The sequence below is a fragment of the Apium graveolens genome, chromosome 4 (genome assembly GCF_009905375.1).
Source record: "Apium graveolens cultivar Ventura chromosome 4, ASM990537v1, whole genome shotgun sequence".
In the NCBI taxonomy this organism is placed as follows: Eukaryota; Viridiplantae; Streptophyta; class Magnoliopsida; order Apiales; family Apiaceae; genus Apium; species Apium graveolens.
In genome coordinates this window covers 141809819-141836289 of record NC_133650.1, presented here as the reverse complement: position 1 = coordinate 141836289, position 26471 = coordinate 141809819, and the positions used below count along the sequence as shown (strand labels likewise).

The 26471-nt window shown below is 36.2% G+C and overlaps 1 non-coding gene across 1 annotated transcript; it reads left to right on the top strand.

Moving 5' to 3' along the window:
* Positions 1–18676: 18676 nt before the first annotated feature.
* On the top strand, positions 18677–18782 carry LOC141723223 (small nucleolar RNA R71). Its single transcript, XR_012576209.1, has one exon. It is a non-coding gene; the product is annotated as a small nucleolar RNA R71 (small nucleolar RNA).
* Positions 18783–26471: the final 7689 nt, after the last annotated feature.

Here is a 26471-nt window from a genome sequence, read left to right as displayed (position 1 = left end):
TTTTCCTTGGCTTGCATTACGCGAGATTTCTGGGGGTATTCGAGAGGTACAATGATGCAAGTTGGATAATGTTAGGACGAAAAAATGCGCTAATATTAACGCAAGTATACGTGATCGCAAGTAATATAGAATTAATTCTAGTTCATTCCCACAGAGATTTGTTTAGGTCAATTTTAATTAATGTACTTATGCAATAATGGTACAGTTATTATTCAATGCTAAGTTGATAATAAGTTGAGACTGTTTATAACTACAATATTAACTAGCATTCAATTAACTAAGAGAATGAAAGGTTGATTTACTATTTGATACAAACATGGGATTATAACTTCATTAAGTAACCTTTTTGTTCTTAACCTTAGCATGCAATGGTGATGACAACTAATCAGATAACACGAAACTACTAAACGCCAACTTCCGTTGTACTAGTACCCTACTACCAGACATTCATAAAAGAGATAGAAGCTATATATACATCAATTATATTGAGACCCTATATGTCTATAGAATTTGACAACATAACGGTTTAATGTGCAAGTTATCTATCGTGATTACATAGGGCAAGTAAGATGGTTAAAATTACCTATGAATCATGCATATCAAATACATGAACCTATGTTAGCATGAGAAGTTCTAAACCTCAATATTCACTTTTGCTTCAATAAAGATTAACACGCTATCTTATAAGTTTGCGATGCTCATAAGGCGAATAAGCAGAACCAACACTAGGATATCATACAATCACCGCACACTAAGGTATCAAAATTATTTAACTATTGAAATCCATAAGTAAATCCGCTAGAACACCACGATAACGATTGGCCCATAACCGAACTCATCATCACCATGGGTTCCGATGAAAGCATGGTATAAGAAACCAGGTCTTTATAAAACTGAATAATAATCAAAGTACGTTAAACAAGAGTATAGGTTCAATAAAACCAGAAAACTAGCATCCAAGATTACAACTTAAAATAAAGAATCACAAGAATAAACTAGATCATCTTCGCCTTGGTTGTATTTGTGCTCTTAAGTCTTCTCGATGTCTTTTCCTTAAGCTCCGTTATGAAAAACGTCTTTAAGTTGTCTTTATATAGCAGCCCAATTCGTCCAAGAGCCCAGAAAATCAATCTTCTATTCTAAACAGGATTCCTAGAAATAGACCCGGCGCGGGCGCGCGCTTCACCAGCGCGGGCGCGCTGTAACTTTGACAACCGGCGCGACCGCACGCTAACACAACGCGGGCGCACTGACCTTCTGGAAAAACTTCTAATTTTTGTTTTAATTGCTGGTTCTTGACAGCGATCCACGAGCAAACATCCCTAGAACCTTCCTAACACCAATTTAGTATCAAAGCTTGCTAAATCTTCTTGATCCCTTATTTATGCCTGAAATGCAAAACACTACAAAAACGAATGAAATACACAAAATACTTGAGTACAAAACGCCAATTCAAACCTTTATAGAGCATTCTAAGTGGACATAAATGCCACTTAACACACCCCCAAACTTGAACCGATGCTTTTCCTCAAGCATAAACAGACTCAAAGAACAAGAAATAAAAATGCATGAATCCAAACTACATGAATGCAATGATCCCCTCAGATTAACTAAACCAACCAATAAGCAACATCTCAACAAATGCAGTTATTCACACAAAGATCAATCAAATCCCAAAAATCAACTTACAAGCCAGAAACATGCGTGTGTGCAAATGCTTAGTAGATATACTATCGCAACTAGATCAATAATTATGACGCACTACTCATCAATGCAATCACAAGGTTATAAACAGAATAAAAGCTAAGCTCAAAATGACTGACAACACTTCAATTCTATTATCGGAGTTATTATATGGACTCATTCTTTTATTCGTAACACATAACAACACAAATATGCTTATTTGACCGTGCAATGAGTGAGGTCCATAAAAGACTTATACAATAATACCCATATAGCGAGCGTTAAGTTAGTGGATCCCAGAATATAAAAGCCTTAGGTCACTAGGCACAAAGTCCCCTAATAACTTAATAACTCGAGTATTAAAGAGCCCACTCGTGATGGATTATGCATCAACACATATTTTTTTTCTTTTTCTCTTTTTTCTATTTTGTCTTTTTTTTCTCAATTTCTGAACGAGTGCCTTTCGCTCCATCTCGTTCAACCCTAAACTACTCATATAAATATGAGCTGACTATTAACCATTTGACACCTAGCCACACAACTAGCAATGAAATCCAATATTTTTCTCCAATTTTTAAATATCTATGTTATATTTCCATTAAGAGAATATCCTAAATTCTAAATATAAACATGTGATTAAACCTTGACAAAAAAACAAACCATGACTATGATCTAGCACTCAAACAACCTATAAGACTTAGTGAAATTTTATTGCTTCTAGCATGCAATTTAACTCGATAGGACTTAACATCACTATACACGACATCACTACACTAGCATCAATATCACAAATCAATCGGAAAAGCAAACTTAAGGGATCATATTATAATGCACATGCAACAATATGTAACATACTAACATGCAAAATAAAAAACATTACATGACAAATATGCAACTATATAAACTAAACTATCATGAATATGCAAACTATATGGACTCACACAAATATACATGAAAGGAATATGTCCTAAGTCCAATCATGTATTAGGATTTAGGAATAACTTTTATGTAATCTGTTTTGATTTCATTGATATTAATAAAGACTTGTTTTGTTTTTATTACGGGCTTTATCTATTTAAGTGTTTAAATAAGATATACCATAGTTTAGAGTAAAGCTTTTTATGGATTATGATGAGATCATAATAGTGAGACCTAAAAAGATAATAACTCTAAACTTAAATAGTTCCTGGTCATAGGATTACTAACTGGTAATTAATAATCTGTAAAGATCGGTACATACTATGCTTGCTTCATTATGAAGGATGTCTGTTCTCATAGACATTTGTGTGGTGACACTATAGCTAGTATGTAGGTGCTTATTATGGAATAAGTTCACTGAACATGACTCGCCCAGCTGAACAACTGATGGAGTTCACTCACGTGTCAGCAGTTGTTCGCTTAGTGATAGTTGTACAAGTATCCTTAGACTTGAGGTCATCATAGTCATCTTGTGTACACTGAACTATGCTTTGGTTTAGTTCTTAGTCTCCAGGGACAATTATTAGGGCTCTTCTGGGTATAGGAATTTGTACACGAAGATAGTGTATGATCAATAAAGGATCTACCCCTTCCAGTAAAGGAAGCGAATGTTCAAGGCTGATCCACTTATGCTAGTTCAGGAATCTCTGGCCAGAGTAAATGAAATTAGAAAGGAGTTTCTAATTTGCATAGAACTACACATAATAGATGGTAAGCAAGTGATTGAATTAGATAGGCTTGACACGAGATCCATGCCTTGTATTTAATCGGGACATTGTAGGGTAGAAGGAGTTTATTGTACGGTAACTATTCACTGACAGGTTCTTGGTATTCTAAGCAGTGAATTCATATTATCCGGATAGTCGCGATATGTTGAGAAGCATCACTCACGATGTAGAACAAATGTGATTAATTAATTAATCATATTTAATAAATTAGAGAATTTATATAAATAATGATAAAATAGTTTTATTATTATTTATTTCTACTACCGGCTTAATATTGAACCTACAGGGTCACACCATAAAAAGAGAATGATTTTATGGTGGAGGAATTAATTAATAATGGCTAATAATTATTTATTTGTGAAATAAATAATTAATTGGCAAATTTAATAATTGATTAAATGAGATTTAATTGATTATAAATTAATTAAGAAAAGTTCTTAATATTATTAATTAAGGATTTTATTTTTGGAAATTAAACCAAGAGAGAGAATTAATTCTAAAGTGTTTAGAAAAAGGATTAATAATTAAAAGGTGTTTTAATTATTAATGAGAATACTAAATGGGATAATAATAATATTATTTATGGGAAAATTTCAGCTGAAAATTTTGCCTATAAATACACTATTATAGACCCTATTTTATTCTAACCCCAGAAACCCAAAAGTTTCAGAAAACCAAATTCTCTCCACCTCCTCCTCCTCCTAAAAGTCGTTTTCTTGGTGGATACCGGTGGAGTGCTTCACACTTGAGGAGCAACTGCTAAGGATCTCTGATCGTTGTCTCCGAATTAATTTTAAAAGGTTAGATTCGATCCCTCGAATTTTTATTCACGATTTATATGCTTTTATTTGGATTTTGTATGTGTAAAAGTGTTTTACCATGCCCCCGCTGTGTTTAAAAATCCAACAATGGATCTATACATCCTAAAATTATGAAAAAAAAAATTATAGGGGTGTAACGCATTCCGGGAATGCGTTACACACCTGTGGCGCATTCAAAGAATGCGTTACACCCTTTAATGGCTTAAAAGGGCTGTAACGCATCACCAGAATGCGTTACAGGGCTTGTAACGCGTTCCTGTCATGCGTTACAGCCCGTCTGTTGATATTAAAATTGATTTTCTGGGAGTTTCGTAACTCCGTTTTGGGCGTGCAATATACCGTTGGATTCGTTTTTCCAAGACGGATCTAATGGAGTGATCAATTTTAGTTTATATAAAAGTTTTGAACTGTTTATATTTCCATGAAGTGTTTTAAAGATGTTTTTGACTATTTTAATTGCTTTTAAATGCTTCATGTGATACATAGAGATGTATAATGCTTAGACTAATGTGCTAGATGATGTAACATGCCTACCTTGATGTTTATTCATGTTCATATATGTGATATATGCTTAGTTTATCATGCGATGATAGATTTAGGTGAACTTGAATGAACATAAGGCGTTTGTTAGACAACCTAGTATAGTAAAATTGTTTCATAACCTTAAGAATAATATTATGAATACAATCATGAGATTCTCGTGTTTGTGAAACACGTAATTGAATATGAATTTTCGATATGAGAGAAAGGATGATTCTGTCAACAACAGATTTCTATCTGTAAGAAAGGGTTATTAAGTGACGCCTCTTGACAATGCTCCACCCGATCTGGGAATCGTCTGATTATTGATTATTGATTTGAAATATTTAATTTAAAAGGAAGAATCTCTTTATAATATGATTATGATTGTAACGTAATATAATCCCTCTAAAATTAAATAATATCAAGTAGTAATTGGCCAATGATACAACGGGCTTGTGTCGGTCATAGCCTTCCAACATGATAGAAAGTAGTTCTTATTTTTGAATCATTGTCGGTTCGTGCTACAGCCGAGGGCTTTGATTTTGAAATAAGAAATACTTGTCTATTACATAGAGATGTGTACATTGAATAAGAATCTAAAGGTCAGTACGTGCTAGAGCCGTGGGCCTTTGGGGACTGATTCAACTGTACGGAATGTTGGGTTAGACTTGACTTAGAATATTGAGTTTGTCGTGCTACAGCCGAGACTCAATTATTCAAGAGGCTAAAGTTGATTAGGAAATAACATGAGATGTAATTGACAAGAGTTGTCTGCCTATTGAACATTACATGGCGGTTCGTGCTACAGCCGGGGTCGTGTAATGGAATGTAGGATCCCTAATCCCACTAGCATTATGAATGCTTAATTTTTCACGTAGGGGGTTGAATAAATTAGGAAAACTAGTGGGAGCCACTTATGAATAAAGACCCGATTCATATAGTGTTTTGAAATGAAATCGAATATTTGCTAAGTGTTGTTATGTGTTTATCATTTACAGATTTACTTTGTACGTTATGTCTTCTGCACTATCACTTAGGAGCATACTGGATGCTCACAAATTGACTGGTCCTAATTATGCTGACTGGCTTCGAAACTTGAGAATTGTTCTCAGGATTGAGAAGCTGGAATACGTGATTGACTCACCTAAGCCTACTGAACCTGCTAGTGATGCATATAATGATGAACACGTTGTGTATCGTAAGTGGATAGATGATGCAAATGTTGCTCAATGCATCATGCTAGCTTCCATGAACATTGAGCTACAGAAGCAACATGAGCATATGGATGCTCACACTATCCTCATGCATCTACAAGAGTTGTATGATGTGGCGGGGAGGACAGCTCGATATGAGATATCGAAGGAGTTGTTCGGTTGTAGGATGTCTGAGGGATCATCTGTGAATGACCATGTACTTAAGATGATCAATTTGATTGAACGTCTTGGACAACTTGGTTTTGCCATGGATGGGGAACTGAGCCAAGACTTGGTCTTGCAATCGCTTCCGAGTTCGTTCTCGCAGTTTGTTGTGAACTTTCACATGAATAAGTTGGATGTCAGCCTGCCTGAACTCCACAACATGTTGAAGACTGCGGAATCGAATTTTCCCCCTAAGAAGAGTTCTGTTCTTCTAATTGGTGAAGGTTCCAATCCTAAGAAAAGGAAGAGGAACTCTTCCAAGAAGAAGAAAGTAGGTGAGAAAACGCCGGTTCCACCAAAAGCTGAAGACCCCGAGAGCAAAATTGTTTGCTTTCACTGTAACAAGGTGGGGCACTGGAAGAGTAACTGCAAGGTTTACCTTGCAGAATTGAAGAAGAAGGGTAGTGAGACTACCGCTTCTGATTCAGGTATGTTCATGATAGAAATGAATATGTCATTAAATCAAATTTCTACTTGGGTATTCGATACCGCCTGTGGTTCTCATATCTGTAATTGTTGCAGGGACCAAGGAGAAGTAGGACTCTTGAGGAAGAGGAGGTGGTTCTACTGATGGGAAATGGAGCAAGAGTTGCTGCTGTAGATGTAGAATCATTTCATTTACATAGGCCTACGGGCAAGACTATTGTTTGAAATAATTGTTATTTTGTTCCCTCGATTGTGAGGAATATTATTCCCATGTTAGACTTGGCTGGATTTTCATTTATTATTGAGAATAATGAATGTTCTATTCTTAGAGATAATATTCTTTATGGACGTGGTGCTTTAAATAATGGTCTGTATAAATGTGACATAATTTACTTCAGATTGAACAAACTAATAAAAGAAAAGGGATGATGAAAATCTCACTTTATAGTGGCACTGCAGTCTCCATTTAGTAGACATGGAGAGAGGGCTGCAAATTTGCTAGGAATGGTACACACATATGTATGTGGACCAATGTCTATGCAAGCCATGGGTGGATTTTCATACTTCATTACTTTCATAGATGATAGATCTGGATTCGGATATGTGTTTGATGAAACACAAGTCTGAGGCCTTTGAAAAGTTTAAAGAATATAAGTATGAAGTGGAGAAACAACCAAACATAGTATTATAACTCTTCGATTAGATCGAGGTGGTGAATACTTGAACGGAGAGTTTCTAGATTATCTCAAAGTAAATGGTATAGTCTCCCAGTGCACTCCTCCAGATTAGTATCTGAAAGGAGAAATCGAACTTTGTTAGATATAGTTCGGTCCATGATGAGCTATGCAAATCTTCCAGTATTCCTATGGGGTTATGCATTGGAAACCTCAGCATATTTATTGAATAAGGTGCTTTCCAAAATCTGTTCCTCAAACTCCGTATGAGATATGGAAAGAAAGGAAACCGAGTCTTAAACACGTTAAGATTTGGGGATGTCCAGCTTATGTCAAGTAAGTTGACCCAGATAAGCTGGAATATCGATCCGTAAAATATAGTTTTGTGGGATATCCTAAAGAGACTTTAGGGTATTAATTTTGCACCGATCATCGGGTGTTTGTCTCCAGACATGCTACCTTCTTGGAAAAGGAGTTTATCCTTGAAGGAAACAGTGGGAGAAAAAGTTGAACTTGATGAAGTTCAAGAAGCACAAACTACTACGGATCAAGTGGAAACACCTGTTCTGACAGAACAACCTTTTGTGGACCAGCCATTCATAGGTCAGGGAGAGTGTCTCGCCAACCTGAGAGGTAATATGGCCTTGTCATTGAGAATGAAAATGAGTTGTCAATCATTTGATGATGACGACCCTGTGACCTATAATGAGGCTATGAGTAGTGTTGACTCAGAGAAATGGCATAGTGCCATGAAATCCAGAATGGAATCTATGTATACGGTATACAAAAGATAGATTATAGCAGATGGCCAGGTGGAGACCTAAAAGGCCAGGCTTTTGGGAAAAGGATTCAAACAAAGGCAATGGATTGACTTTGATGAAACTTTTTACATGAAGCCCTGTAAAAATCAGTTCAGATTTTACTTGCAATTAATGTGGTTTAAAGCAAGCTTCTCGAAAGATGGAACATTCATTTTGATGAGATAATCAAAGAGTTTGATTTTATCGAAAACGTAGATGAACCATGCGTCTACAAAAGGGTTAGTGGAAGCGCGGTAACATTTCTTATATTGTATTGAATTAGAGTTGACACACACAACAACATAGCAGACCCACTCACAAAGCTACTTTTTGAAAGTCACTTTGATCGTCATAAAGATGAGATGGGTATTAGATACCAGAGTGATTGGCTTTAGTACAAGTGGGAGATTGAAAGGAATATGTCCTAAGTCCAATCATGTATTAGGATTTAGGAATAACTTTTATGTAATCTGTTTTGATTTTATTGATATTAATAAAGACTTGTTTTGTTTTTATTACGGGCTTTATCTATTTAAGTGTTTAAATAAGATATACCATAGTTTAGAGTAAAGCTTTTTATGGATTATGATGAGATCATAATAGTGAGACCTAAAAAGATGATAACTCTAAACTTAAATAGTTCCTGGTCATAGGATTACTAACTGGTAATTAATAATCCGTAAAGATCGGTACATACTATGCTTGCTTCATTATGAAGGATGTCTGTTCTCATAGACATTTGTGTGGTGACACTATAGCTAGTATGTAGGTGCTTATTATGGAATAAGTTCACTGAACATGACTCGCCCAGCTGAACAACTGATGGAGTTCACTCACGTGTCAGCAGTTGTTCGCTTAGTGATAGTTGTACAAGTATCCTTAGACTTGAGGTCATCATAGTCATCTTGTGTACACTGAACTATGCTTTGGTTTAGTTCTTAGTCTCCAGGGACAATTATTAGGGCTCTTCTGGTATAGGAATTTGTACACGAAGATAGTGTATGATCAATAAAGGATCTACCCCTTCCAGTGAAGGAAGCGAATGTTCAAGGCTGATCCACTTAAGCTAGTTCAGGAATCTCTGGCCAGAGTAAATGAAATTAGAAAGGAGTTTCTAATTTGCATAGAACTACACATAATAGATGGTAAGCAAGTGATTGAATTAGATAGGCTTGACACGAGATCCATGCCTTGTATTTAATCGGGACATTGTAGGGTAGAAGGAGTTTATTGTACGGTAACTATTCACTGACAGGTTCTTGGTATTCTAAGCAGTGAATTCATATTATCCGGATAGTCGCGATATGTTGAGAAGCATCACTCACGATGTAGAACAAATGTGATTAATTAATTAATCATATTTAATAAATTAGAGAATTTATATAAATAATGATAAAATAGTTTTATTATTATTTATTTCTACTACCGGCTTAATATTGAACCTACAGGGTCACACCATAAAAAGAGAATGATTTTATGGTGGAGGAATTAATTAATAATGGCTAATAATTATTTATTTGTGAAATAAATAATTAATTGGCAAATTTAATAATTGATTAAATGAGATTTAATTGATTATAAATTAATTAAGAAAAGTTCTTAATATTATTAATTAAGGATTTTATTTTTGGAAATTAAACCAAGAGAGAGAATTAATTCTAAAGTGTTTAGAAAAAGGATTAATAATTAAAAGGTGTTTTAATTATTAATGAGAATAATAAATGGGATAATAATAATATTATTTATGGGAAAATTTCAGCTGAAAATTTTGCCTATAAATACACTATTATAGACCCTATTTTATTCTAACCCCAGAAACCCAAAAGTTTCAGAAAACCAAATTCTCTCCACCTCCTCCTCCTCCTAAAAGTCGTTTTCTTGGTGGATACCGGTGGAGTGCTTCACACTTGAGGAGCAACTGCTAAGGATCTCTGATCGTTGTCTCCGAATTAATTTTAAAAGGTTAGATTCGATCCCTCGAATTTTTATTCACGATTTATATGCTTTTATTTGGATTTTGTATGTGTAAAAGTGTTTTACCATGCCCCCGCTGCGTTTAAAAATCCAACAATACATTCCTTAACTACCACCCCCAAACTTAAAAAAATATTCACTATCCTCAGTGAAGGTAATAGTAAGGAACCAGGCATACCTACTCAGAATCAGGATCACCACCCTCAACGGGTGGAGTGTCAGGATGCGGGTACACAGAGTCCTCACCAAAAACTGGCCACTGGATATCAACTCATGTGGGTATGAATGCAGTCCCCAACACCTGGGTAAGATCATGTCCAAACCTACTATGGATGTCGCATCCATCCTCCTGATCAAGCGCCTATACTACGCTGAACCCAAACCAACACTGTCATCTGCTTCCTGCTACTGCTGCTGCGAAGGACCGGCCTCGCCCAACTGAACTCTCCATGCTGCTCTTCTCACCTGAGTCGTACCACCACCATATGTTTGATCAGCCCACTCTTGCATCACTACTATCGTCGAATTTTCAATCGGGGCACTAGAGATCTGCAGCTGCTCATGTGCTGGCCAATGAACTCTAACAGCCACACACAACTTTGTCACAATCGATGCATACAGAATAGAACCCGTAGTGCTCCTTTGCAGAAACCTCAATATACCCTAATAAATCACAGACCCCAAGTCCACATAATCTCCCTGCTGAATACCCCATGATAGCTTTTCCTGGTCCACCATAACATCATGCACATGTAATGAAGGCATAATGTTAGCATAAATAAAAGAGTTCTATGCACGGGCATACATGTTCATGTATGAGGCAGGGAAATTCGAATACTCGTTCGTGCCCCTCTTGAACTTCCAATGATTCTCAGGAACACACAACATAGCAATAATCAAGTCCAAGTTAAAATCCTCGCCGGTCTTCGTCACCCAATCATCCTGACCCGGCTATTTCTCAGGCTGATTTATCACCCGACGAATAGCCTCAGCACTATAATCCATAGTCAGCCCCTTACCACAGTAAAACCATTCTTATCCTCCTTCTCAATCGTGTAAAACTCGCGAACCACACTCATGGGCACAACAACGGGTGTCTCGCAAAAAGAGACCCAACCCATCTCCAGAATCATCTCAAGCAAATTACGATCCCTCCCCGATGGTGGAAATCCTCTCTCCTTGGCTATCGGCTATGACAGCAACCTCGTATACTCAGCTTCAGCCTCCAGAGTAGAAAACCCGGGTCTCACACCCCCGACACTTGAAGAATCGGTGGTGCTGCTGCTACTTGGGTTCATTGTCTCTTAGGTGCCATTGAATTTGACTAAGTTTGAGAGAAAAGATGTGTTTAAGAGAGATTTGTGTGTTTGAGAATTGAGAAGTAATGGAGAAGATTGTGTATAAGTGTGTCTATATAGGGAATTAGGAATTAGTTTTAGAACAGAAGTGGGAATTAATTATGGGCATAATGTGAGTAATGGGGTGATTGAAACTGATTTTGAGAGGGAAATATGGAAGGTGGGAGAGGGAAATTCGGCTGTATTCGGAACTAACCACCTCACAGTTTGTCGTATCTCTATAGTAATGCTTCAACCGTTGTCCATTCACCTTGAACGCTTGGCCCGGATCATTCCCAAAGATCTCCACCGCTCCATGTGGAAACACATTTTGATAACAAACAGCCCTGACCATCTTGATTTCAACTTTCCAGGAAAAAGATAGAGACGAGAGTTGAACAAAAGAACTTGTTGCCCCGGCACAAATGATTTGAGCACTAGACCCCTATCGTGCCACCTATTGACTTTTTCCTTATATATTTTATTGTTCTCATACGCTTGAAGTCGAAACTCATCGAGTTCATTTAATTGAAGCATCCTTTTCTTTCCAGCTGCCTCCATATCAAGGTTTGACTTCTTCAAAGCCCAATATGCTTTATGTTCGAGCTCCACAGGAAAATGACATCCCTTACCATAAACCAACTGAAATGGTCACATGCCTAGCTTAGTCTTGTATGCTATTCGATACGCCCAAACAGCTTCATCCAGCTTCAAAGACCAATCCTTCCTTGATGGACAAACAACTTTCTCTAGAATACGCTTGATCTCTCTATTAGATACATCATCTTGACCATTAGTCTGAGGATGGTAGGATGTAGCAATGCGATGATTCACATTATATCTTTACATCATAGCAATGAACTTACGATTGAAGAAATGCGACCGCTCGTCACTGATTATGACTCTTGGAGTCCCAAATCTTGTGAATATCTACTTATGAAGAAAGTTAAGCACTACCCTTACATCATTCATCTTCAAAGCCTTGACTTCAACCCATTTTGAGATATAATCAACCTCCAACAAGATATACTGATTATTGCAAGATGAGACAAATGGCCCTATGAAGTTAATTCCCCAAACATCGAATACCTCAACCTCGAGAAGCACATTAAGAGGCATCTCATCCCTTTTGGACATATTACCCACACGCTGACAGCGATCACTCTTCAAAACGAACCGATGCGCATCCTTAAACAATATAGGCCAGAAGAATCCCGCTTGAAGGATATGAGCTGCTGTCTTCTCTCCACCATAGTGGCCTCCATAAACAGTCGAATGACAGTCTCGTAAGATACCCTTCATCTCGCTGTATGAAATATATCTCCTGATGATTTGGTCAGCTCCTTGCCTAAACAAAAATGGCTCATCCCACATGTACCACTTCACTTCATGAAGAAACTTCTTCCTTTGAGCAGAAGACAAGTCTGGAGGCATAATATTACTCACAAGGTAGTTCACAATGTCTGTGAACCACAGTTCTTCCTCTTCCACCCCAAACAACTACTCACGGAAAAAGACTCATTAATCAATGTCTTATCCTGTGAAGTCATACTCGGATCTTCTAAACGAGAGAGATGACCAGCGACTTGATTCTCAGTACCTTTCCTGTTGTAATAACTCCAATTTTTGGAAATTTTTGAGACCCTGATGAATAGTAACTTTTGTTGATATTACTGATTAATAAAAATTTTCAGACCACCCTATGTAGGGGTTCTTTAATGGATATTCTGAGATCATATTAGCACTCCATAATGTATATGAGGGTATGTAAAGATCGTCAGAATTTGAATTTGGACACTTTGATTTTTCCCGAAAATCCACCAGATACCGAAATAATTGAGTATAAGGTAATATGATTAAAAGGATTTTATTTCAAGGATTATAGGAGAGGATCATTAAAGGAGTATAAAATATTAAGAAAGGTTTAGGAAAGCTCAAATAACAAGATCCCGAATATGATCCCTCAAACGATCAACGAGAACAAGAGTTAAGAGAACCGTAAAACAAATAAATGACCAAGGGGCAAGCACATGCAAGTAGCATGAGAAGGAAGCTTCCAAGAGAAGCTAAAACTTGTGGTTAAAAGTTTAAGCCACCCTCACACCATAAGATTTGGACACGTGGCATGCAGGTGATGTCATCTAGGTGATGCAAGCACTTTAATAAAGTAAGATCTAGATATTTTAGCAAGGATCATTTGCAACCAAGCATTCTTTCACACATTCCAAGACAAAGCCAAGGAAAAACTCATCTTCCTCCCCCATCCAAGAAGCTCTCGGCCTTTCAAGATAAATGGTGATTTAAAAATGCAAAGTCCAAGCTCTAGTCCACCATAAATCAAGAGGTTAGTCTCTATAGCTCCATTTTCCTAACTAAGAAGAGCAAGTAGTTTGAGTGCTTAAATCCAATGTTTACTAGCTCAAATAAATCATTTTAGTGGAGGGTGAATAGTAACCAAGTTGAATTTGGTTTTGGTTTTCTTAGGTTCCATTGAAGATCCAAGCTTCCTTGGGCCTTATAAGCACTCCTTGAAGCTTCTAAGTGAATCCCCACTCTCCAAGGAAGGTATAAAGCCCTTGAACCCTTAGAAATCATTTGGATTAATGTGGTTTTAAACATATTATGATAGTTGTGGGAGTATGCTAAGAATTGGTATGATTAGAGATATGATTTGGATGAGTTATGGTTGGTTATTGCCATTAGTTAGTCAATTAATGCTTAATGATTAAATTTATGAATCTTGAATATTTAACCTAGAAATTGGTGGATTAGATTATGGTAAAATATTGGTGGTTGAATGATCTTGTATTTTGTTTGAATGGTGGTAGAATGGTGTTAATTTGTGGTGTTACAATTTGGGAATAATGTAAAAATAACTGTCGTAATGCCCGTTTTCCTTTGACTGTTTGTGCATGACTTTCGGACAAGAGAACTCACTGACTAAGCTATAACTTTGCCATGTTTAGCTAGATCATGTCGTAAGCTTCATTTTGGTATGTGGTTCGCTTAGATCCGATGTACAATTTAGGAGAAACGATCATTTTAAGTAACGGCGTTTCACGAGTAAACCATTGCCCCTCGCTTTACTTTGAAACCTTGATTAAGGTCCTTAAATGACTAATTGGAGTATGAAACAATTATGCAAGATTAATTAGTCAGTCGGTAGAGTATTCGTGAAAGAGTCTCCTTAAAAAGTTAAGCGGTTAATTTTATACAAATGGTGGAGCCGAGGGTACTCGAGCGACTTATGTAAATCGTTAAGCGCAAAAGCGAACGTTAGGGTCTAAGTGGATAAAGTCTAGTTTCTTAAGCGACCTTGGTTTATTTCCGGCTTATGTTGTTGTTCATAGGTTACCGGACCCACTCTAAACTTAAGTCTACCCCGGAACACTCAGACAAGTTTTCTACCCATTATACTGTTGTTGTGATGTAAATATATTGATGCATTATCTTGCGATAAGTGCATGGTTGTTATTAGCAAATCTTGTGATATATAGGAGCATGTTGATATGGTATATATATGCATGTTGTGAAATCTTGATATTTCATTACCAATTCAAATGCTTATAAACTGCATAATACCTATGCTAGAGATAAACAGTAGTTGTGTATAACCTTAGTATAGGGGACCCAAAGGTGAACATTTTCCCTAAAACCGGGAGGCGAGGTTCCCGAGTATATTTTATATAGTTTTCTATAACTATTAATCGAATAAGTTATATTTTATAGTTTTGAATAATAATCAAACTTATTTTCGATTATTCAAATAAAGATCTTAATTTCGTATAAGTATATCTTTTTTATTTATCATTCGTTTCAAGTATGAGTTTTAAGACTTCTACTTCATTTATTTTTATAAAGATTATCCTTTATGGGAATATTATTTAAATAATAATATGCAGATATTTTCTAACATATCGGGACTGATTTATTTTATTAAATCATCATTACTCCAAACATTTTTAAAAATGTTTTCGAATCTTCAAAATGAATTTAAAAGGTTAGAGCGGATCCCAAAACTCGATTTTAATTTAAGATCTTTCTTTCGAAGGGGATTTAAATACTCGCTCAAAACCTAAGGGATCCGGCTTCATGGTATATTTTCGGCGCAACGAAGTGGCTAATTTGATAAAAGAGTTTGATTACTTGCCCAATGTTCGGGAAGTAAGCCCAATCAAAATGTGTCGGCATAGATGCCATGGGCTCAGTGGGAGTCCATCAAAGTGTAGGTGGCTCAGTGGGAGTCCATCAAAGCGTAAGTGGTTGAGTGGCAGTCCAGTATAAGGTCCTAATATGGCCAGGGTGATGACCAGTGGGGAATTCATCCATCTAGTAGTAGAAAAGGTGACTTAATTGGTATCTTTTCCTGATCAGCAATATATCAGGTTTATGCCAATGTTTTCTTCTTTCCAAATTCATTGGATATTACAACTCTGTTTATAATTTTCATGACAGAGGTTTTCAAGGAGTGTATGAGATATATATATATAGGTGTATATATATATCGGGACTTAATGAAGTATCTCGTAACTTTATTTCTTTCAAATGATATTTCAAAGGTTGAATCTATTCAAGTCTTATCTTGTAGTCTCATCTATATGATGAACTTTTAAAACTGATTATACGTTGAACGGTGGTAGTTCAAGTAGTATTCGGAAAAGATATAAGTATATTTGAGTATCTTGGAACTTCATCTTTTCAACTTATATCCAGTTAATGATTATCTTATGCATGACAAAGATTTTCAGAAAAATAATGAGACAAGGTTAGATATCTGAGATCACCTTGCAACGATATTTTTATACAGTTATAAACTGGAACTCTGTATATATTATGCATGGAAGAGGATTTCCATGATTTTGAAAAGTATATATACATATATACTGAATATTTTACGACTTGGTCGTGTTAAGATATCATACTTGGCTCATTTCTGCTTGACCAAGACTTTCATGAGTACTATGAAAATGCTCATATATTTTTTATTATTATACATGTTATTTCGGTGGGCTTGTTGCTCACTATTGCTTTATTCTTTCATCACACAACAACAGCTAGACAAGATGAACAGGACCAAGCTCCCAATTCATGAGTGGATAGGAAATGTTCTGCAATTTCTTGTAGGCGTTGATGTCGTTGTAGCTGAGGTAGGAACTACCAACAGGCTAGGCTTTCAAATTTTGATGTACCAGACTTATATATATTTATGAATTATAATAATGGTAAAGAATATGTAAATTTATTCAGAAACCCTTTTTGAGGTGTAATGGCTTATAATTGTGGAATAAAATGACTTGTGTTATTTTTGGTATTCATCTATGAGACTTTAACTTGTGGTATGTGTGTGTATATTAAGGGGTCACAGTACGCATGAGTTGGTTTCTTATTAAGATTAAGTGTTATTAAGGGAAATGGAACTCGTGACAACCCGGATCCCCGGCCCCGGATTTGGGAGTGTTACACCTGTCCTTGATCTCCAACTCAAACTCTTGAAGTAAAAGAACCCATCGAATCAATCTAGGCTTCAAGTCCTTCTTCGAGACGAGATAGAGAATAGTAGTGTGATCAGTGAAAACTATCACCTTCAACCCAAGAAAATAAAATCGAAACTTTTTAAAACCGTAGACAATGGCTAAGAGTTCTTTTTCAGTAGTAGTATAGTTCAGTTGAGCACCATTGAGGGTCTTAATAGCATAGTAGACCACATGAAATATGTTTTTCTTCCTCTGCCGAAGAAATACTCCAACTGCATAGTCACTTGCATCGCACATCATTTCAAAATGTTCATTCCAATCAGGTGTAGTTATGACAGGTGTCGTGATTAAACTCTTCTTTAAGATCTCAAAAGCAGCTAGGCACTCATCATCAAACTTAAAAAGGACATCTTTCTCTAAAAGATTGCACAAGGGTTTAGAAATTTTAGAGAAGTCCTTGATGAACCATCGATAGAAACCCGCATGACCAAGAAAGCCGCGGACTTCCTTAACAGAAATTGGTGGAGGAAGGTTTTCAATGACACCCACCTTGGCTTTGTCCACCTCAAGACCCTTACTAGAGACCTTGTTCCCAAGAATGATGCCATGTTGCACCATAAAGTGACATTTCTCCCAATTGAGCACCAGATTGGTCACAACACACCTTTTAGAACGGTGCCAAGATTTTGCAAGCACTCATCAAAAGAATCACCAAATATAGAGAAATCATCCATAAACACCTCCACATTCTGACCAATCATGTTAAAGAAGATAGCCAATATGCATTTCTGAAATGTGGCAGGTGCACCACACAAACCAAAAGAAACTCTTCAGCAAAAGGTATGTTGATATAAAGTTTCATGAACAACTCCAGAAACTTAGCAAACTGCTTATCCAACTTTTGCTTCTGCAGTCTTTTAGGAAAAGGAGGTGGATGATAGACCTGTTTCTCCCCTGTATTACCCTCAGGAGGAGTGTGTTCCACAGTTTTCTTCCTTGGTTCCACTTTTGCTTCCTTCTACACTTCTTCTTCAACCACATCTTCAGATTCTGGAACTTGAGCTTTTTCTTGGCTTGCAACCTTCCCAGACCTCAATGTAATTGCCTTAACCTGCTCTTTTGCTTCCTTCTTTCCTGGCACTTCTGTGTTACTAGGGAGTGTACCAAGTTATCAATTCAGCAAGGCATTGGCAATCTGCCAAATTTGATTTTCCACAGTCTAAATAGAAACCGCTTGGCTCTTGCACATGAGCCTCAGCTCCTCCAATTCAGATTTTTCATTAGATTTTTGCAGTTGGAGTTGTTGTCTTGGTGCGTATTGCGTTTGCTGAAAACTAGGAGGGTTGTATTGCTTTGCTGCATACTGCTGATAAGGCTGCTGCACCATATTCTGAGTGTTGCTCCAGCTGAAGTTAGGATGATTATGGTTGTTGGGATGATAGGTGGCTGGAACTGGTTGCTGCGACCTCTGAAAGTTGCTCACAAACTGAGCTGATTCACTAGAAATAGCACACTACTCCGACTCATGTGGACCAGCTCAAAGCTCACAGACACTAGTGATCTGATTAACTCCCTAATTAGCCAAAGAATCCACCTTCATCGTCAAAGCCTAACTGAGCAGCTATAGCAGTAGTTGCATCTACCTCCAGAATTCCTGCTACTTTGCCTTGAGTTAGTCTCTGAGAAGGATTCTGGTTTTCATTAGTAGCCATCAGTTTAATCAAGTGATAAGCTTTCTCGTAGCTCTTAGTCCATAAGGCTCCACCTGATACTGCATCAAGCATTGGTCTAAAAGTCGCGCCCAAACCATTATAAAAGTAGTTAATGAGCATCCAGTCAGGAATCCTATGATGAGGACACTTTCTAAGCATCTACTTATAACGATCCCAAGCTTCACACAAAGATTCTCCCGATTGCTGCGCAAATTGAGTAAGAGCATTTCTGATTGCAACTGTCTTCGCCATATGGAAGAATTTAGTGAGAAACTTCTAAGCAAGGTCTTCCCACTTGGTGATAGAGCCTGGTGGTAGAGAATGCAACCAGCACTTAGCTTTATCCCTCAGAGAGAATGGGAAAAGCCTCAACTTAATAGCATCTTCAGAGATATTGCTAAATTTGAAAGTGTCGTAAATCTCGATGAAATCTCTAATATGCATATTAGGATCTTCCGTCGGAGGACCCCAAAACTGAACCGATTTCTGCACCATCTAAATCGTGTTAGCATTGATTTCAAAAGTGTTAGCCGCGATGGCAGGTCTGACAATGCTAGACTGAATATCATTGATTTTCGGCTGAAAGTAGTCCATCAAAGCCTTTGTATTTGCTTCTGATTCACCCATTGCAACAAGAGCTTCTTCTTCAACTTTCTCCTCTTCTACAAGAATTTCTTCCTCTACTAAAACTTCCTCCTCCACTTTATCCATTGTTATCTTGCGAGATCGGGAACAGGTTTACATACACGCTCTCTAGAGTACCTGAAAAAGATACAAGCAAACAAGTAAGTAAAATATCCGAGTCAGGGAACTTTAACGACCACGGATGTCAAGCACATAAACTAAAAATTAACACCGAGTTCCCGGAAGCGGCGCCAAAAACTTGTTCGGACGAAAACACGTGCTAATATTCACGCAAGTATACGTGATCACAAGTAATATAGAATTAATTCTAGTTCATTCCCACATAGACTGGTTTAGGTTAATTTTAATTAATATACTTATGCAACAATGGTATCGTTATTATTCAATGCTAAGATGAGACCAAGTTGAGAGTTTTTATAACTATAATATTAACTAACAAGCAATTAACTAAGAGATTAAAAGGTTGATTTACTATATGATACAAACATGGGATTCTAACTTCATCACTACTTCATTCAATATCCTTTTTGTTCTTAACTTCAGCATTCAATGGTGGTGACAACTAATCAGATAAACGAAACTAGTAAACGCCAAATGAATACCCTACTACCAGACATCCATAAAAGAGATGGAAGCTGAATAGACACCAATTATATTGAGACCCTATATGTCTATAGAATTTGACAACATAACGGTTTAAAGTGCAAGTTATCTATTGTGATTACATAGGGCAAGTAAGATGGTTAAAATTACCTACGAATCATGCATATCAAATACATGAACCTATGCTAGCATGGCAAGTTCTAAACCTCTATATTCACTTTCGCTTCAATAAAGATTAACATGCTATCTTATAAGTTCGCGACGCTCACAAGACGAATAAGCACAACCAATACTAGGATATCATACAATCACCACACACTAAGGTATCGAAAAAATTTAACTATTGAAATCCATAAGTAAATCCGCTAAAATCCCACGATAACGATTAGCCCATAACCAAACTCTTCATCACCGTGGGTCCCAAGAAAGCATGGTATAATAAACTAAGTCTTTATAAAACTGAATAATAATCAAATTACGTTAAACAAGAGTATAGGTTCAACAAAATATGAAAACTAGCATCCAAGATTACAACTGAAAATAAAGAATCAAAAGAATAAACTAGATCCTCTTCGCCTTGGTTGTATTTGTGCTCTTAGGTCTTCTCAATGTTTTCTCCTTAAGCTCCGTTCTGAAAAACTTCTTTAAGTTATCTTTATATAGCAGCCCAAATCTTCCACGAGCCCAGAAAATCAATGTTCTATTCAAAACAGGATTCCTGGAAATCGACCCGGCACGGCCGCGCGCTTCACCAGCGCGGGCGCGCTGCAACTCTGACAATCGGCGCGCCCACGCTGTGTTAAGTTGTCTTTATATAGCAGCCCAAATCGTCCAAGAGCTCAGAAAATCAATCTTCTATTCAAAACAGGATTCTTGGAAATCAACCCGGCACGACCGCACGCTTCACCAGCGCGGGCGCGCTGCAACTCTGACAACCGGCGCGACCGCGCGCGCGGGCGCGCTGACCTTCCGGAAAAACTTCCAATTTTTGTCTTAATTGCTGGTTCTTGATGGCGATCTACGAGAAAACATCCCTAGCACCTTCCTAAAACCAATTTAGCATCAAAGCAATGTTAAATCTCTTTGATCCCTTATTTATGCCTGAAATGCAAAATACTACAAAAATGAATCAAATACACAAAATACTTGAGTACAAAATGCCAATTCAAGCCTTTATAGAGGATTCTAAGTGGACATAAATGCCACTTAATAGATAGCTAAGAAATCTAGTTCTAATGGAGTGACTTGATATGTGTTTACCCTTACAAGTGGAGTAGTGTCCTGGAAGTCTTCTAGACAGACTTTGATTACTCGGTCTATTTTTTAGGCTGAGTTGTGTGCACTTGATGCCACGAGGACAGAGGCTGAATGGCTACATGGGCTTATGTCTCTGTTACCTATAGTAAGTAAACCGCTTCCTGCCATTTCAGTCTAATATAATAGCCGTAAAACTATCAGGATCAGAAGTGTGAAGTATAATGCTAAGATAATGAGATACATCCAAGTTAGAATGAAGTCTATAAGGGGTCTTGTGTCTGATAGGATTATTGCTATAGATTTCATTGGAACTCAAGATAATATAGGTGATCTGCTAACTAAGGGGCTTGCGCATGCTGTAGTCCTTAAGTCGAGGTTGGGGATGGGACTAGTAACCCATCATAATTCATCAACAGCGGGAACCCAATACACCTGAGAGGAGATCCCTCGAAGTGTATTCAATATGGTAATAATAAGTTTTAAGGATGAATTGGTAGTACATCTACCATTTAAATATAAGTTCTTATGTATCTGAATCTATCCCCTATAAACCTTAAGAGGTACTTAAACTGCTAGTTGGCAATAGTTTTAATAAAATCTGATGTAAATAGTTCTCGTTCAGAATTTAATATATACTGATGCACCAACTGTTGTGTCAGGATTTATAAACTTTGAATGGGGTCAAGTCATAAGACGAGATGTTGGCCGTACATCTTTGGAGATGACCAGCTAAGCGAATGCAATTGTGGCCATAATGTCTCAAAGCCGTAGATATGCACCATAGCCTTTTGACTTATCATCGGCTATGGAGTGTGGTTACACTAAACGAATAGAGATTCAAGGTGAAATATTTCATATATATCCGGTAGCCATCAAAGTAGGGGACTTAGGAGGGTTCAAACCAGGAAGGGCACCGACTCTGAAAAGCAAGTCATGATAAAATCTAATATGCATTTATGTATGGATTTGTGGGGGATTGTTAGAAAATGAAAAGTTTGAAGCTTTTTTTAGACATGTTCTTAATACAATTCCCTAAAACTAATTGTTGGAGGTTGATCCTTGATATGAGGAATTAAGTTTTCATATTTTGATTTAAGTCATTTTCTTAGTGTAATCCATATAGAAATTGAGGTGAAGTTAGTAGATTGAAATGTTTGTGTGGGTTTGTCCAATTATTGCGCGTAGTGTTTGTAATTACCCAACAATTTGTACATGCATTTTATAAAAATATTAAACTCTTGAAATAAATCCATTAACCTTTGAGCTCTATAGTTCTCTCAACTCTTGTCTCATAGTAACCACATTTTTACCTTCCAACACAACATGACCATCATTCAAGAATTTATCTACAGATATATATATATACAATACTAACACTAATGAGAGTTCTGACTAAGGCTATTAAAGTTGTAGTGAGTCATGAAAGTAATTTGGAGATATTAAGAACTCTGAAAAATTCGTTAAACATTGTAAATTAAGTTTTATCAAGATTAACATAATGCAATGCTAACACGAATATAATCAACTATAACCACGTCTTTAGTTGCTTTTTGATTATCCATATAGAATAATATTCAATCCAAAAATATACTAAAATGTAGTATGTTAACTATTGGTATGTCTTAAATTGCTCTCTATAGAGCACAGAATATATCAGCAAAAAACCAGTTTAGTTATATAATCAAGCCCCAGATCTGATATATTAAATGCATTCAGAATTTAAAATATCCAAAAAATACAAATTCACACACATTACAGATGTGGACATAGAAAACAACCATGTATAATATTATAATCGAGTTAGGTTGTCCTCGAAACATGGTAAAGGGTCACAAATCTATTTATATTATGATACTTAACACATTGCACCTAGGAAGATCTCGATTCACAAATATTGTTTCCACATATATGTACCTTGGACTTCTAGATTATACATATTGCTGAGGACCTAGAAGACGCTGAACAATCAGAAACACAACGGAAATAGGTCTTAAAATTGACAACACTATCAACGATTACCAAGATTACCGACAACACTCCTGATGGCAACAGCATCTTCTGAAGCCACGATAATAACAACAAACCATTTGTTTACTTCAAAAATTCTAATAAGCACGTAACGAACCTCACCAACTCTTAAAACAAATCCATTAACCTTTGAGCACTATAGTCCTTGAAACTCTTGTCCCATAATACTATAACCACATTTTTACCCTCCAATGTAAAATGTTTATCATTAAGCAATTTAACCGCACATATGAAACACCCCCAGATTCGGGGTCGGGAATCTGAGTTTTCACGGTCTTTCTTTCCATTAATATCACTTAACTTAAATTAAAACAAATAACTGCATGTTGTGACCCCACAATACTACACACTCCACAACACGTTATAGTCTCAAAGATGAAATTGAAATAGGTAACAGTCATTGAATCCATAATTTAAAAGTTATTACAACCCAAAATGATTACTTAATAGGTTTACATTTCTTTTCCATTATTCAACACAAGTTATAATTATACATAATTTGATTCCCAAAAGCAGAATGCCTGATCTACAGATAGATCTACCTCTACAGCAATGACAGCTACGATATCAGCAGGTAGACGCGAGATGCTTCCAACGCTCTTGCATTGGGTTTGCTTAAGTCTGGCCATCCTCCCTAACTGTTGTTGTGTGATGATGTAATGAAGTAAGAATGAGCATTACAGCTCGCAAGATAATATATAGTTTAATCAATAATGCAAGTATCTGAATCGATAACTTACTGAAAATCTTTATCAAATGTAAGATAATTACTTACTGGATATAAGCTTAAAAAGATAAAGTTATAAAATAATCCAATATACTTATACCTTTTTAGAGAAACTACTTGAACTGCCATTGTTCAAAGTATAATAAGTTTTCAAAAGTTCATCATATAGAAGAAGCTACAAGATAAAACTTGTATAAAATTAATCTTTGAAATATCATTTAAAAGAAATGAAGTTATGAGATATTTCATTAAGTCCCGATATACATACACACACACGCACACACACACACACATACACATGCATATATATCTCATACACTCCTTGAAACTCTTTGTTATGAAAAGTATAAACAGAGTTGTTATACCCAATGAATTTGGAAGGAAGAAAGCTTTGGCATAAACCCGATACCTTGCTGATCAGGCAAAGATATCAATCAAGTCACTTTATCTACTAATAGATGGATGAATTCCTCTCCGGTCATCACCCTGGCCGCATTATGACCTTATGTTGGACCGTCACCCGGCCTCTTGCATGTTGATGGACTATCACCCAGTCCCTTACACTTTGATTTGACGTACCTTGTCATGTCGCCTATGCCGACGCATTTAGATGGACTTAATTCCCGAATGTTGGGCAAATTTTCAAAAATTCTTTTATTAAATCAGCAACTTCGTTGCCGGATCCCTTAGGTTTTGAGCGAGTATTTAAATCCCTCCACGAAAGGAAAAATTTAAGTTAAAAACGAGTTTTGAGATCCGCTCTAGCTTTTAAAATTATTTTGAAGACTCGAAAACATTTTTGAAAATGTTTGAAGTAGGGATGATTTAATAAAATAAATCATATCTGATATATTATAAAATATCTGAATATTATTATTTATATAATATTCCCATAAAGAATAGTTTTTATAAAATAAATGAAGTAAAAGTTTTAAAACTAATACTTGAAATGAATAATAAATAACAAAACTTTATTTGAATAATTGAAAATAATGTTTGATTATTAATCAAAACTATCGAATAACCTTATTCGATTAATCGTTATAGTAAACTATATATATATATAATACTTGGGAACATCGACTCCTGGTTTAGAAAAAGTGTTCAACTTTGGGTCCCCTATACTAAGGGTATACGCAACTATTGTTTATCTCTTGCATAGGTATTATGCAGTTTATAAGCAATTGAATTGACAATAAAATATCAAGATTTCAAAACAGGCATGCATATATATATATATAAACATGTTTCAATATATTGCAAAATTTTCGATCTGGGGTGAAATAGGTCTGGTGTGAGTCCGGTAACCTATAAACAACATATAAACCAGAATTAATCCACGATCGTTTAAGAAACTAGACTTTATCCATTTACACCCTCACGTTCGCTTTTTGCGCTTAACGATTTACATTAGTCTCTCGCGTACCCTCGGCTGCACCATTTTTATAAAATTAACTGTTAAACGTTTTAAGGTGACTCTTTCGCCTCTACCAACTTCCTAATAAACATTACATAATTGTTTCATATTCTATTTAGTATTTTAAGGGCCTTAAACAAGGTCTCAAAGTTATGCGAGGGTTAAGGGTTCGTTCGTGAAACGCTGTTACTTAAAACGATTGTTTCTCCTAAACCATAAATAGGATCTAAGCGATCCACATATCAAAAAAAAGCTTGAATCATAAACTATTTAAGAATGGCAATGGTCCGTTTATGGAAGTGAGTGTTCAGGGTGTAATTGTTATGTACAAAGATAGTTTAAGGAAAATTGGGCACTACGACAACTATAACTTAGCGATTCCCAAATTTTACCAAATGAATTCAACACCAAACCACCACCAATCAATCTCAATACAACCATATGACAATATCACTCATCAAACAAAGTTAAAACATTAAACTAAGCCCAAATAAAACCAAGAATCATCAAGAACAACTAGTATTACTCTTAACTCCAAAAAATCAACAAATTACTTAACAATCCAAGATCTAAAAATGCTTATACCACTACTATACTAGATCCATCATCTAATTATCATAAGAACTCAAAATAATCCATTTAACACTAAGGGGTTAGAGATTTATACCTTCATTGGAGCCTTGAAACAATACAAAAGCCTTGAAAGTTCTAGGGAAGCTTAGATCCACTCCAAAGTAACCTTGATCTAACCATTAAACCGTGAAATCAACGTTATTTTCAAAGAAAAAAAATATTCATCATCTCCTTTAATAAATTATAGAAAACTTTAGGAAAGGATTTTGAAGTTAGGATTTCTAGAGTGTATGTAACTTAACATGAGGAACCTTGGATAATTACCTTGTAAAAGAAAAAGTGGAGTAGTTTGAACTTTCTATTTCCTTAAAAAGAGGCAGAGAGCTTCTCCTTGAGAAAGATGGTGATGAAAATGAATTAATTGTTATCTTTCCTTGATAATTGTGTGTTTTTAACTTTAACTTAACCTCAGTTAATTCCCTTGATTAAAACACTTGGTCCAAATTGATTCTTGTAAATTATCTCAATAATCATGCTTACATCACTAAGCTTACCTCTACTCCTTGCCACTTGTTAAGTTCTTGTGGCTTGATGACCTCATCTTGTTCTAATCCTCTTGATTAGTGCTTAATTATTTGGTTAATGGTCACTTATCTGTTTTACGGTTCGCTTAA